Source organism: Telmatherina bonti (genome assembly GCF_933228915.1).
Source record: "Telmatherina bonti genome assembly, chromosome: 9".
Taxonomy (NCBI): domain Eukaryota; kingdom Metazoa; phylum Chordata; class Actinopteri; order Atheriniformes; family Telmatherinidae; genus Telmatherina; species Telmatherina bonti.
Window position 1 is genome coordinate 13,477,976 of NC_136627.1, and position 14,665 is coordinate 13,492,640.

Sequence of the window (14,665 nt, forward strand, 5' to 3'; positions counted from 1 at the left end):
TCACCATGACCCCTTTCCCAACTTAGTGCCAGTCAGGTGCATTCCTAGAGGCAAGCATAGATTGTGGATTAAATGTACACCTAAGTTTGTGGGTGAGAAAATACCCTGGCAAACATTTAGTATGTTCCACCAATTAAATTTAAGACTGGTTGCAAGCTTTAAAAAGGAAATGCAATGAAAGAGTAATGTTTCACATCAAAACAAAATACCAAGAACCTCATTTTAATAAGCAAAAACGATGCTTTGGGTCACAGAAACATACCACATTATTCACATTTTTGTTGCCTGGTTTCACTAGATAACTGACTGCATGTTGCCACTCATGCCCGGAGTCTAAATTACCTGCATTTCAAATGCAGCAAAGCCATAAAAGTGTTTATTTTGTCAAGAACATACTGTGAATCACAGAAAAAGTGTAAAATGCTTGATTTAAATGGTAAGACACCCCTGCCTCAACACAGATGAAGCTGAATGAAATAGCATATGAATGGCACATATTTGTTTAATTTCACGCTGTGCACATACAGTGGAAAACTGGCATCCTACCCTGTACTGTAACCCTGAACCTAACCGTTTGGGGAGTAATTTTAAAGGTGCAAAATGACTCACCAAATGCTTGAAATAAAAATACACGACACAGAAAAGTGTTGCAGAAGTGCCATGCTATTTATTGGCATCACTGTGAGATTGCGTCAATATGTGAGAGTGGAGAAATCACACAGAGAATAGAGAGGATGGGGAACCTGCCAGCTATAGAATAAAATGGAAAGTCTTGGCTCATCTACTTTGGCTTCATGTTTCAGTGCTGGAGGTTGGTGTTTGCTTTGCAATGAACAGAACACATCTTAATTCAGAAAAACATCTTTTCTTTTTCCAGTTTCCTCCCACAACCATAGAAACATGGATATCAGGTGAGTCTGTCTGTCCATATGTGGCCCTATGATGCACTGGAATTCCCTTCCTCTTGGTTAATGGTAGCAAAGAGAGGCTGTTTAACCCCCTCAAACTACAGTGGAGACCTATTTCACAGCTGTCATCAAATACACTACCATACACACGTATTACAAAAAGATATTGTTTTATAAATATTTTCAAAGAATAAATCAAAATAAATTAAATAAATAAAAAGTAAACTATGAGAAATAAATAAACAAAGCATCAGTGTAGAAGTCAAATGTTATATTTAAATGCATGTGACATTGTTTCTTAATAATTGCAGCAAATGTTTAAAAAATACATGAAAAACACTAGGGGTGGGAAAATCAAATCGAAAAATTGAAAATCTGGATTTTTTTGCTTCACAATTTTAAAATCAATTTTTTTGTTAAAAAAATCCTTTTTTTTTCCAAAATAAACAAAAATAATCCATTGTAATTTTTTTGTCATTTTTATTGTTATTTATGGATCTTTTTGCTTGTCTGCTATTCTATTCTTTTTTTTTTCTTGGGCATTATAGCATTATAGCAGCAGAATGATGGTCTGGGTACTGAGTTATTTTTTCCTCATTGACATCAAGAAAAATGATCAGCAAAAAAAAAAAGTTTTATACAAATGTTTCTATTTTATTCTACAAAAATCAGCAATATCGAAGAATTGTGAGAATCGCAATTTAAATCGAATCGGCACCCAAAAAATCGGAATCGAATCGAATCGGGACAAAAGCATATCATCACAACCCTAAAAAACACACAGATCACAGTAAAACATTATCAGTTAAAAACATCTTTTGATGAGACACTTAAAAACTTCCCCTCTGGTGTGTTACCAGACAAAACTCTAATTACTGTGGATAAAAGGAAAAATAAATCAAATACATATAAAATACATTCTGAACACCTTTTGCAAAACCAGTCTTAGCAGACTTGTCCTCCATTGGACATCATAACAGTACATATAAGGAAAATTCATAAAATCTGCTTGAGTCTCTTTGCTTCTCCCCCTTTTTCTTACACACACACACACACACACACGCACACATCCACACACATGCACACACAAAGACACTTGCATATCTACCCTGAACTTAGTTGCCGTCAGCGTTACAAAGATTTGTGACCTCCCTGTGGACAGGTGGTCTCAGCTGATTTCTGGATGCTGCATGACGTACGATCAGCCATGTGATGCATGTTCTAATTCAAAGACTAAATAACAACAGCAATTATTGATTTGTTCCCTCCCAAAAAGCCATTTAAATCTTATTTAAAAATCTGTCTTGTTTTCTCTCAGTCCCATCACTGACACCGTAAATAGATCGGGTCAGTCGTGTCTTGATTAATGTTATTATTTAACCCAGAAGCAAGGGATAAATCAACATGCTTTTTTTTTCCCCCAAACAAATATCTTCCATTTGCTGTTTTGTGGAAATAAGCGCTAAAAGATAAATGGTAAACTGAGGCATGGATGGCATTTAGCAGCTGCAGCTCATATGAGACTTCAGATGATATTACATTAAGTCATTCTTCAATTGGCCATACACAAGAGATTCTAATAATAGCAAAGCTTAGCTTCTTCCTTTTCAGTTTATCCCATCAAAACACAAGTTTGCATGCAAGCATGTGACCTTTTGACCCATTATAGTTTAAAATCTTCTGAAAGAAATTAGATTAAATTTAAAAAAAAAAAAAAAGAAAGATCTCAGACCAGTTCTGAACTACCAGTCAGCAGCAAATAATAAACTGAGATCTCCAACACTTCCTCTGTGTGGACAGTTTTGATCTGTTTCACTTGCTTGTGCTTTGGCATTGACCAGCATGGTAATGCTTCCTAACTTATTCCACTTTTGGATGCTTGATGTAGGTCAAACGCTGGCTCAGCAAACACAAGGAACCAGCCTATGTTTGCATTCTGCACACTGGTCAAATTTACATCCCATTTCATTCGGAGGAAACTTTACTGTACTGGAACACACACATACACATAAAGATGTTCAAAACCTCCATCGTGCTTCTACGATTCAGCAAAAAAAACAGCCCTTTAAAAGAAAAAAAAAGGAAAACCTTTGTGAACACGCTGAGTGAGCAAACCTCACGGCAGTCGGGGCTTTTTATCTCAGGCAGCTGAAGAAGTCAGGAAGTCAAAAAGCACCAAAGTCTGATCACAGGGGAAAAAAAGTTTTCTCACAATCTGATCAATGGAATTCAACTTGTTGAGCTGAGAAGAGTTTCAAATGAAAAGTTAGTTAAAAACAGAAACATTCACTGATTACTACAATGTCCTATTATAAAACTAATATGAAGGGCTGCTTTTGAATTAGCCCTGCGATGAACTGGCGAGCTGTCCAGGGTGGACCCCGCCTTTCGCCCAAAGACTGCTGGGATAGGCTCCAGCTTCCCCATGACCCTTCATCGGATTAAGCCGTTAGGATAATGACTGAATGAATGCTTTTGTATTCCATCACGTGCAAGGCTTTCATAATGTCTCTGCTTTGAGTGTATTCAGAAATGCTCGTCATTGATGTAACAACTCCAAACAAACCAACACACCCTAATAAAGTCCCTGATTAATATTTTAAGGGAAGCTTATTGATTTGTGTTTACACCCAAAGGCGCCTCAGCCCAGCCTCTGTCACTCCCCTGCATGTGTGTACATGGCCGAACTGCGAGTTGGATAATACTGTTGCCAGTCGGTGACCTCTTCCTTGGTAACGGGCCTTGTGAAAGCCTCTGTGTGTATTTGTGTGTGTGTCTGTATATGTGTGTGTGTGCATGTGTGTGTTTAAGTATGCATATGCCTGATAGAGTAGAGCCCCAATGCCAAGCACATCTGCTCCGGACGCCTCTGGCGCTGCCATATGGCTGGCAAAAACGCCTCCGACTTCTCCTCCACAAAGAGAGTTTCGCAATAAAAAGAGAAAATTAGTGAAAATGGGGGTGCGTGCAATGCAGAAAAGAAAAGTGTGAGAGACAGCGCTGGGGGAAGGAAGGCAGAGGAGAGGAACAGCTGATGAGTGAGGAGCTGCACGTGCTGGTCATTAGGCTGAACGGACAGATCCACTTCACTTCCGAACACGCTAATGTATTAAACACACTGACACGGCTACGTTCCTCCATTCACACCACGTCCAGGTCAAATACTGATTACGTAACATCCTGGCCATTCTTAGCCACAGCCTTTGCTGGAGTTTCATTTTGTCTTTGTGCTGCAAACTACAACATGTGTGGCTTTTGATGGTGAACGTCGAAAAACATATCAGAACACCTGTAGAAGCAGCATCAACCCACTTGGGAAAACTGGTGACTGTATTCATCAAAGGAGGCATTTCAGTCAAGATCCAAAGCCGAATGACGTGAGACTAGGGTGGCCAGATGTCACGCTTTGTGCGGGATCGTCCCAAATTTCTATTACTTTTCACACGTCCCACAAAACGGGGCGCTGTCCCGCATTGTCACGACCAGGCTTTACTTTTGTGAAGGAAAAAAAACAAACAAACAAACACAAAAAAAAAAAACCTGGCTTTTACTAATTGTGTGTGGCAAAAGTTTTAACGGCTGTCACATCACACCGCCTGCTGATTTGACACTCATGTCAATCAAACTAGGAGGCGGGACTTAATACACATCTAGGATGCACTGGGAGACGACGGCAGCGAAGAAGAAAAGAAAGTTTTGTTCCAACAAAGACTGGGAAAGCATATATTCCTGGGTTAAACCTGTTCGAGGAGACTGTGAGGGTATTTTGTGATGTTTGTTAAAGTAATTTTTCCGTGTCACACGGCGGGGAATATGACGTGAAACGGCACCAAAAATCTGAGAGTCATAAAAAAGACGCACTAACCAGAGGGAGGCTTCCCAGTCAATGGACATGTTCCTGATAAAGCCTCAACTGCTAATTTTGTTTGATTCTTGGTAACGTGAAAGGAACAAGGAAATAATATGCAAGCTTTTACTGTTTCCCAACTTGAATTTCAATAAAAAAAAATAAAATAATAACCGATTTGTTATGTTTGCATAGTAATTATATTACCAAAGAGCAGAATATAAAGGTTTTTTTTTTTTGGTTTTTTTTTCTTAAACTTTGTCATGAAAGAGTGGAATCACACATTGTCCCACATTTTCATCGTCTTTGTCCCACATTTGGTGAGAGAAGATCTGGTCGCCCTACGTGAGACAGCCGGTACAGTCGTGATAAAGTGGTGGGAAAAAATAAAAATTGTAAATTAACCTTCTCTATCTCTACAATTCAACACAAGCACACATATTCCAGCTTTATATTCAAGTGTAGTGGGTTACTTCTTTTTAACATTTCAAAGGCCTGAATGTGCACCGGCTTTTAGAAGCAGCTTTTATCTGACATGTGCATCTTTGTGAGCATGATGTACAGTATCAGACATCAAACAGTGTTTTACAACTTATTACTTCTGCTGTCCTCCTCCTCTCTATCTCCTCCTGTCTTTGAACATTTTTAATTTAATGTAGCCCGAAACACTCACTGAATGTGGCCAGCGTTTGTACAAATCATCTGGTTGGAAGTTTCTTCTACCAATCTGGTTCCTATTTTTACATTTTGATTAGATTTTTCTCTTAGCGATGGTACATCTGGTGTGATACATGAACTCTGTGTTGTCCCCGCTATACAAACAAAGCTCCTCTAGCTCCCTCCTCCTCATTCCTTCTTCTCTATTCCCTCATCTTCTCTCTTCCCCTCTGTTGCCTGGGGCCTTTCATGAAGGCTGCATTAATATGAGGAAATCGATCCCTTCACAACTGGCTGTCGAGATTCGGGTCAGACTTGGTGGTGGGGATGGAGATGATGGTGTGCTGGAGGTGTGCGCTTGTGTGTGGGAACAACTGGGAGGATGTTGCTCGATAAGAGCAAGCACATTGATCTTTTCTGCACGGCTTTCTGCGTGCAATGGTCCGCGGAGGCTCCTCGTGGCCAGACTGACATGGCGTGAAGAGCCTCCCCAAGCTGAGTTTGAGCATATCTGTGTTTGTGCGTAACAGCTGTCATGTGAGTCCTGTATGTACACATATTGCTTTGTCACGTTACCAGTGGTCAGACCAGTTCAGTAACGAGGTAAAATGTGCTTTGCTTTGTACTCACAGTGGTGTAGAATGGCTGTAAATCACAAGTAAAGCTTTTATCCACAGTTGCGTCTGAATCGAATAAACCATTTTGCAGCAATTCACCTTTGGGAGCTTCCAGGATAAACATGAAAAAGCCCACAGTACATCACGATTTCACAGCTGAGCTTTATTAACGAAAACACAAATGTTTAGGGCTCAAAAATGTTGGAAAATAATTGATTAAATGATGCATCACCAGTTTTTTTCTCCTTCTTCTTTAAAAGATGAAAATCATGATACAGTCGTGCTGCACTGAATTTGTGCTGACAAAACAAAATCTGCTTAAATTTCAGTGTAATATGTGAGAAGAGGACCAGTGGTGTCCAGTATGTGTCCAGCTGGCTTCATGTGTTTAGACAAGGGAGCGTAGCGGCTAACAAACCAGTGAAAACAATATTTTATTGATTAAAGGTCAGTTTTAACCCTTTTATGCATAGTGACCATACAGCGGACACCTATTTACAAGCTTTTTCTTGCATATTCATGAATGAGGATGGTATATTTGTAAATAAACCACTTCAGTGGATGTTAGTGAGTCATCCAATACGTTTCCACTCCGCAAAAATGCATAAATGATATAATTGAACATAATGTCAGTACGCAAGTTTGCCTTTGTGATAAAAAAAAAAAAATACAGCTATATTTTATAAAAGTTTCAGATAACATCATTATGATTATATATTATTTTATAAACATTTTATAGAATACATTAAAAAAAATAAATAAATCATGATTATTCTAACTACCATTAATAAACTAAAAAAATATTGCATATGTCTGTAGAGGTAAAATACTATATTTAACTCTTTCATGCATTTTTTTTTTCTTAATTCATGCATGAAAGGATTAATGCCCATGTTTAACTCATCTCACCAATAGTGATATGAAGCCTTTTTGTTTGTTTGTAAATTCCGTATTTGTTTGATGCTGAACAATAAAATAAATATATAATGGAGTGAGACATTATTATATGTAATGTTAAATAATTGTAATAGTTAATATGATCATGAAGCTATCCCTCTGTTAAAACATATTAATAGTGCTTATATAATAATACAGTAAGTGAACAATATGGTAGCATTTATTATCATTAAATCTAAATGTATTATATTAATCACATTAATGAAGTTCTATGAGATAAAAGCATAAGAGAATTTTAATCCAGCTATGCCAAGTCCTTTAGTTAGTTTAAAACTTGTTATTATGCAGGGTGGAAGGAAGTAAAAGTTGTAGTGATTAATGAATTCTTACTTAAACATGTTTGTGAGATGTAACACCAACATGAATCCTTCTTTCTTAATAATCCCAGAAGATTTGTGCAACACAGAAAAAGTGTCAACGTGACTTAAAATGTTTGTCTTTGATCAGTTTAACCCCAGTGTGAGTCATAAAAGAATCAGGGGAGGATTTACTAATCATTTATGCCTGAAGGGTGCCTTGTTTTAATCTTTAAATCACTGTTAGTATTTACTGTGGACAGTGTTCTGCATGTGTTCACAGGTGTCAGTTTCCACATAAATATTTAAGTGAACAGGACTGCTTTTAACCAATGAACACACAGCGAATGCCGTTCCCTCTTATGACACTGAATCGAGGGCAAAAAGTATTCCAGCGGAAAAACCAAAAGAAGTGCGCCTGTTTGTTGTGAATGACATTAAACATTTCATAAAAAGGGATGAAGGAACTGATGGATGATGTTCCAGATATGACAAGCTGTACAAAAGGATTTGAATCTGGATTTAACTATTAATTTCCTGTTTTACACATTAAAAACTACACAATTAAAGTTGTATAATAATGTCACAAAATCATTATAGATTGCATTAAAGCAGAGAATGCAACATTGCTCAAAGTATCCTCTTCCAGGAATACACAGACACGCATATCACACGGGACATGAGGCTCAATGCTGAATATTTCACTTTAAAAGTTCTTTTTGCTTCAAAGTGACTTAACTGGAAAACACAAGCATGTTCATTGGTCCTTTTAGTAGAAAAAAATCATTAGAAGTAAATAAAAATTATTCTACGTGCATTTACTGACGTTTTCACATAACCCACTGCTGAAGGTGTAACTTAACATAAGGATACATTTTCCCACTCTATGAACTGCTAATGATTTTATATTTAAAATTTCACAAAACTGATGATGTTTATCTATTTACACTCAAATAAAAAAAGGGTTTTAGTAGTTTTAGCCATAAGGTCCTGTACCATACCATACAGTTTGACTGGATAGTCTACAGATATGAATCCCAACCTATCAAATATGTTTGATGTTAATTTCTACACACAAAAATTACATTTCAGATTAAAATCTAGTGGAGAATAAAATACAACCAGGTACTATTAAAGAATAAGGATAAACTAATAATTTTAAATTTAATATTTTGTCTTTCTCATGCACCCATTTAAGTTGTTGATGGACATTTGGAGAAGGAAATCAGGTTGGGGAGTTTTTATCATTAAATCCTTGTTTATGCAAGCTCAGAACTTCATTAAAGTAATGAGTGAAGTAAAGGTAAAAGGACAAATACACAAAACACTGTTTTATTTTTCTTTGAATTTTACTTACTTATCCACTCAGTCACCTCTCTTTGCTGATACAGCATGCGAGCATGAATGCTGCGCTTGTTCTTTGGTGGCTGTGCTGACTCTGGAGCTGTGATCGTAGCCTGTTGTCCTGATCTCAGCTGTCTCATTTATGACTGCCTGCAGCCTCACTGCCACCAACAACAGGCGAGAAAAGTTACAGCAGCCCCCAAAAAACTTTACTACAACTACAGCAGCTTTACTTTTCTCTCTCTATGAAAAACCATACCTAACCTCTTCATATATGGTTACTAATCCCACTAGGAAACACCCAGTATTACCTGTGGCCAGTTTGTCTTCGCCTCTTTACAGTTTTTTTGCACTGTTTTAAGTTAAAATTAACCCCCCTGAAAGTCCCAGAATGCGACAAAAGCTTGCTTTCGTTTTCATTTTTCCTCCCTACTAGTCACACCTTCCAAACATAGCACTGATATGTTTACTATAGTAGTACTCTTCAGAGGCTTTTGTTAATGTAGACCCCCTCCAGGTGCTTTATATGGGTCCTACTGCACATTATGTTTCAGCGATCCATCTCCCCAGCACTGCTTCTCCCATGCTGGTGCTCTCTGTCTCTCACACTATATCCTCCCTGTGAAGGAAAATCCATATGAGTTGGACAGCAAAACGGAGGTATTATTAATGGAGCTTACCATCCATCTGAGTGGGGGATTTAAACTGTTGAAGGCTGTGTTAACTTTTCTCTCAGAGCACGGAGAATACGCGTCGTCACAGAAACGGCAAAGTGAAGTGGCAGCTGGCTCAGTGTTTCTGGAAATGTGGCTGAAAAGCGGTGGGTGGGGTGGGGTGGGACGTTGAATGCATCACCCTTGGGGGTAAAAAGATGTTCGTAAGGAATGCCAGGTTATATTCAATATGTTCTATGTGCGGACAACTATGATTCACTCACATGAGGCATCAGTTTTAGGAGCTCGGCTCAGAGGGGAGTTAATGCGACACATGTCGTCCTCTTTCTTCCAGATTCTTTGTTTTGTGCCGTCTATTCTCATGTACTCCTACATGCAGACTTGCACATATAGAAAGAACACACCCCTCAATAATCAGCTGAGCTATTCACCGCTCGGGGCTACGCACAGAATGAACGCATTCATCACGTAATTACTGTGGAGGCAGTCACACTCTTCATCAGTCTATTCCTGTCTCAAAGAGCCCCGGAGAGAACGGCGAACGCACAAGATTCCCAAAAGATATTATGAGATTCTTATACCTCCATCTAAGGGGAGTCAAAAGAGAGGAGCAGGATTTTCAAAGCATCAAAGTGACATCTTGACTGATTCACACATCTACGCCCAGGCCGTGGAGTTAAAAGAGGAGGATTCAGGAAAGGCGGATGCTTCACTGATCCAAAAAAGGCTTTTTTTTAAAGAAAAAAACCTTCTGCTATTCTTACAAAATGTTTAAAAAAAAATACAACTGTCCTTTTTATCTACAGAAGAAGATGGCAATCCACGTAGGCATCACAGTGAAATCATAGCAGCTGATAGAGAGACATAAAGGTCCGTATAGGATGGTGATATAAGGGGGTGTAAAAGGTGAAGCGTTAATGCGGGATGATGTATGACGACTTGGGTGAGCAGGCCAATGCCCTGCACTGGGAGCACACTGGAAATCAATGGTGGTGTAAAAAGCTTTGGAGCTGTGAATGGCATGTTGGACCACTGAATGTGAAGGAAGGTGGAGCTGCCTGATTAAATGCAGTGATTAGTGGGATAAGGGTTGAGCGCAGATGCTCCCCACGTATACATTTGGGGGATCTATATGACTTTGAATGGCTCTAACATCGAATGAAAGCGTGGTATAAATGTGTGGATTTAATATGGTATGCAGTCCAATCTTTTCTCGCCATCTTACAACTGGATCAATATACTCATGGCATTTAAATGGCATATTTAATAAATGTATTTTCCATTTGTGTGTTTGCGAGGGATTGTGGTACGTTTCACCGGCATTTGATGAATGGATTTCCTCTGAGAAGCCACACATCATCACAATGTCTTTGCTCACGAAAATGGTTTCAGCCTTATGCATTTTTGAGATATCTCATTAGATTTTTAAATAGTGGCAATGTAGCAGGATCATCTATTCTCAAAACAGAATATTTAATACTTCAGTGTATCCTAAACATTCAGTGAAGTTAAAATATGGAGGCTGGTGTAAAGAGCAATGCAGTTTTAAAATTTATGATTAAAGTAATGATTACTTATGGCAGAGTAAGGGATACTTCAAGGTAAAAATGGATATTTCTGCGTAAAGATGCACTCTCAAGAAACCGGAAGGATACATAGAAAATGTATGACTTAAATGGAGGGAAGCATGGCCAGAGAAAGGGCTGATTTAGGCAGGAGAGTGGGTTGAGATTGCATTGTAACATCAAGAGAAAACAGGGTATTATGCCATTACTTTGTGGTTCCCATACATGATTCCCCACTTACAGTACAGTAATTCAAGCAGAGCAACTCCATTATGCAGGTATGAAAGAAAGAAAGATAGAACAGAGGTCAATCCGCTGCTTTGCTAAAAAAAACTATCATCTCATTTTTAAACTAAAAATGTCTCCATTCACAAGCTTTTCAGATGTAACGGCTGTGATTGTTGCAACTTTTTCCTTTATTGTACATTTGTGCAGATGGCACTTTGGAAATGAGGGCAAGCTTTCATACTCTCGACAAGTATCTCCACCTGTGACATCATTTATTCAGAGACCTGTCTTCCACTGGCAACCCTGCCTCCTACTATTAATTTACTCCAGCAAATGGAACACAATGAGGAAATGTTCACTTTCACTTGAATTTGTTATGTGATCATCCACTGTTTTGTCTGTTTAGTGACTACAGTATGATAGTAATATAATAATATTTTGTAGTTAATAGTTACAGTAAGAAGAGAGCCCTGCTTCTGCTGGCTAAAGCAACATCCATCTGATGCTAACCCTAACTTCAAGAGTTAAAGCTAAATATACACTCAACATTCATTCATACATGCCAAAGCTGGTCTGCTCATTTCATTTCCAGCAAAAGGAGCTTCCCTGTTCCTTTTATTAGATTATTTATAGTATAAAACACTGGATCATTCTTTGCTAACAGGAAAGGAGACCATCCAGTCTGTTTCTACCAGCAATGAAAGATACTGTCATATTTAATACATAGAAATAGGAAGACAGTAAAGTGAATGTGAGCTGCCTGTGGCAACTGTTTGTGGCTTTTACTTTTTTTTTTTTTTTTTTTTTTTTATTAACAATGCTTTAATTTGTTTTGTTCCTAAACGTGGTTTAGAGCAGGAATCCCCAAGCCTGGTCCTCGAGGACCGGTGTCCTGCAGGCTTTCCAAGTGTCCCCGCTGCAACACGCCTGACTCAGACTCAGATAAGCTCTGCACACGTCTGCTAAATACACATTGATTTGAATCAGGTGTGTTTGTACTCTAAACCCTGGTTCAGAGTACAAACTGCAGCAGTTCGGCAGGGCTTTGTGCACATTGCTGAACACTGATGTCATCACTGCCTGGCACAGTTTCATTTCCTGTATAACAGGTAAAATCCTCTTTTTGACACAAGTCTGTATTTGTGAAGCTTCCAGATGTTATTTTTGGTAACCACCCTGATCGGATAAATGTGGTCTTCCTCCTACATGCACCTGGATTAACTAGAGAACACATATCACATTTATCCATAATAAGGATAAAATCGTATCCTTCCATCCACTCCAAGCAGAAGTAGATGTTGAGCAGATGCCATTCACAGGAACCCAATAGTTGAATCTATTTATCTTATTTCTATAGTTTTACTATTATACTTCATTAATCATTGTGCTGGCAAGTAAATAGTTATATTTAACATATTTTATTTTTTTAAATAACTGTATTTTTCACATCAAAGCACCAACTAAACAAAACCTTCTTTTGCATCCATCTGATTTAATTTGATCTTGATGCAACCTCCTTATGTGTTTAACGTAATGCTTTTGTCCATAAACTGTGTAAACAGTTTGTTCAGTGGCACAAATGGGCTTCATTGTTTGAGTCAATCCCTTAAGAGCCATAAGTCCTGACACAAATGGCCCTGTAGGTGTAAAGTGCAAATTGCAAATTAGAATTAAGACATGTATTGATCAATTCATTGACTAAATCCACTGAGTGACAATGTAATTTCATTATGTTGCATGGCAGTAAATGTCCTCAGAGAAAGTAATAGCTCCATATTGTTGCAGTGTTTTGTTGTTTTTCTTTCCCTCCCTGTGGACCGGCTCAGACATCGGGGGGTCGTATTGCTGTGAAATTTTGTGTTGAGGCCAAAGAAAGCTTTCCCATTGCTGTATCATTTACATTCAAATTAATTCCATCAAAAGCAATGTGGAATATTCAGTGAGCTAAGAGGGAGAGGGGGTTGGCTGTGTGTGTGTATATGTATATATATATATATATATACATATATATATACATATATATATTTCAATCAAATTTTGGCTTTTAAACAAACTAATTGGCGCGATGTGACTCATAAATGAAAGAAAAACAATGTGAAGAAGAAAATAAAACATGTAATCCATCCGTCATTGAATGATCGCTGTCATTATTCCTCCACTAGAGCGATCATCACTATCGATCCTTTAAGATCAATACCAATGCTTTGAAGTCAAGCAGAACAACTCACACACATGATGCCGTGAAGCTTTAGGGCAGACCAGAGAGCACCCAGCAGATTGCCTGCAGGAGCATAATTGCACTGCATGTCAAAAACCCTAATAAATAAATCAGTGATTACTTTTCTTTGTGAAGTGCTGCAGCTCCATTATTGAATATTCATGTAGGTAAATACATCAATGCAGTCCTCCCTCTTGGGTTTGAAAGTTTTTTGTTTTGTCTTTCCCACAATATGCTGGGAGCAGAAAACCAAACATATAAAAGTTCTTAATGTTCTTATAGCAAAACCTTTCATTACATTTGTTTACGGCTCACTTCAAATGGAAATCAGTGGGGGTTTTTTTACCCATAGTGATCAATGGTATACAAAAAATTCAAAGCTGACTGTTTTGACAGTAGGTTGTTCCTGATTTATGGAAGCATCTTCACAACAAGGCAAACTGTGACAAAGTGCTGCAGAAAAAAAGGGGGGTGCAGTTTTTGTCTTACAGATTTCAAAAATAAAATCAACTTCTAGATGATTAAGTCAGATTTGTGGAAAAATAGGGTCGAAATGTGGAGTAAAGTTGTAGTTTGAACAGAAAGTAGGATATAGAAAGGCCAAAGTCTGGAGACACATTTAGGTTCAAAGTTAAAACATGAAGGATAAATTCAACATTACATGTGGATTGCATGAAGGTAAGAAATGCAATGTAAATAGCATGTATCATAGCGCCAAGCATATTTATATGAGCATAACCAAGTTGTTTAGATTTCCAAACTTTGTCATGTTATTTAACTGTGCATAACCAAGCAGGGTGTGACAAAGATTTATTCTCTTTATATGTAACCACAGCAGCCACTGAGCACATGATCGTCGTACCCTGTGACAGCAGTCGTAATTCCTGTCATTGTCTCAACCCAACAAGTAATTGATGATGATTCATTTTGAATGAAGTAAGAAAACAAAAAACAAAAAACACAGTTAGCTACATGTTTGTTAAAAAACGTTTTGTCTTAATTTTTTCATTTCCTTGAAAAATGAAATTCAGTGTTTTCTAAAAAAAAAAAAAAGATAACATCTAATAACAGGAATAATGGTGAAATGATCAAACCTTAAAACAGTAATGAAATAAGGAAAACTTACTTTTTGTACTACATACCCAAACTAAATGGTAGAGCTAGATCAGGCAGGTGTACTTCCACAACTTTTTAATAAGATTCATAATAGTCACTAAAAATCAAAAACTAAAACGGACAGTCAAGGGGTTAATCTAGTTCTCAAAATAACTGACTGCACTGCACAGAGGCTACTAAAATAAACTCAATAATTAAATTTGTTCCAGTGTGGAAACCTTTAAGTCATATCCTCTTA

General features: G+C 37.8%; 1 protein-coding gene across 2 annotated transcripts in view; it reads right to left on the reverse strand.

The window, feature by feature from the left end:
• The window catches only part of igsf11 (immunoglobulin superfamily member 11), a 122,306-nt gene that overhangs the window by 29,831 nt on the left and 77,810 nt on the right, over window positions 1-14,665 (reverse strand). The gene's annotated exons all lie outside the window — the stretch shown is intronic.